The following is a 1,780-nucleotide window of genomic DNA, read 5'->3' on the forward strand; positions in this document are numbered from 1 at the left end:
ATAGGAACAGATCGTCATTATGGACAAAAATCGCAACGACCAGACTATACACCTAATATATTAGAAGAATATAAGAAAGAGCATTTAGAAAAATTAGCTGAAAACGCAAGAAACTGGAAACAAATTGAACACGATACGAAGGACCAAAGTAATTGTGAATTATGGAAAGTAACGAGGAACGGAATGTTGACAGCGTCAAATTTCGGAATCGTATGTCGTATGAGATCAACAACGTCTTGTGCAACAACCGTAAAAAATATTTTGTTTCCTCCATTTATTGATACCGCAGCCATAAAATATGGCCGTGATATGGAAGAAATGGCGAAACAAGATTTAGCTGTACAATTAAAGAAACAAATTAAACCATGTGGATTGTTCATAGATCGTGACAATCCGTGGTTGGGTGCTACTCCCGATGGACTTCTCGATGAAGATGGTCTAGTGGAGATCAAATGTCCTCTATCAGCTGAGAATTTATCAGCGGAGGAGGCTGTAGAAACACTGTCTCGACTAAAAAGTATGTTTGATGAAAAAAATGGAAACAAAATGAATAAAAATCACCATTATTTTTATCAAGTACAAGGACAGTTAAACATAACACAGCGAAAATATTGCATTTTCGCAATATGGACGCCAAAAAGTGTCAAAACAGTACGTGTTGATAGAGACATTGATTTTTGGAAAAATAAAATGTTACCTTTTTTAACACGTTTTTACTTAGAATGTATGCTTCCTGAAATTGTGGATAGTCGTCATAATAGAAACATGCCTATCAGAGAGCCACAATACATTATTAAAGCACAAACAGCTAGTCGAAACACTAAACGACAACATACAGCGACAACTTGTACAAATGAACAGTTTTCGCAAGACATTAAAAAATTGAAACAGAATGAGATCCCAACAGAGACAATTACTACTGCTTCTGTTGGTCCTGCTGTTTCGGAAGAAGAGGATTGTATTACAGTCGGTCATTCGATAAAAGAAAATCTGACAGCAAAAGATATTGCAAATCGCAAAAGGTATTAGATGATACTATTATTGAAATTTATGACGTAAAAGATAATATCTTGTCCAAATATATAGTAAATTAAACGACGAGTCATTGGATCTATTCTTACGCGTTATGATAGAAACATCTTGTTTCGAAACACAAAGCGTACAGTATATAGAGTATCCAGACTTGATTGCAGCCAGTCGTAATCAAAGTGTACAAATAATTGGCGGAAATTGTACAAATCACTGGCGTTGTACCTTTTTCGACGGAACGAAACTTCATGTATACGACAGCATACCGGGCTGTACATAAGATTACGTCGAAAGAAAAGGAATATATCAGAGCTCGTTTTCCACAAATAATACGTACCGATATAAGTTTTAAAAAAGTTCAAACACAACCAGATGGTACGTGTTGTGGAATATACGCTGCGGCTTTTGCAACAGATGTAGTCCTAGGAAGAGATCCTTGCAAAGAAAATTATTCTACTGACGTAGAGTCTATGAGACGTCACTTCTTTGCTATAATAGAAAGCCGCAAACTCTTGTCTTTTCCGAGGCAATAAATATTCTTTGAATGATATGTTATTTCAAAGAATATTGTTCCGCTGTTCTATATGCACATACGGAAATATAATTACACATTCTACAAAACGTGTGGAAGAACGTCATAAAAAAGTGCGTAATTTTATTTGCTCAAGTCATACACAAAACACGGGGAAACGAAGAAATTTGTGGTTGCGTTTCATGGGAATGGGCGATGGAGGGGCTCATTCTATATTGT

This window comes from Trachymyrmex cornetzi, unplaced genomic scaffold, assembly GCF_001594075.2.
Source record: "Trachymyrmex cornetzi isolate Tcor2-1 unplaced genomic scaffold, Tcor1.1 scaffold1990, whole genome shotgun sequence".
Lineage (NCBI taxonomy): Eukaryota > Metazoa > Arthropoda > Insecta > Hymenoptera > Formicidae > Trachymyrmex > Trachymyrmex cornetzi.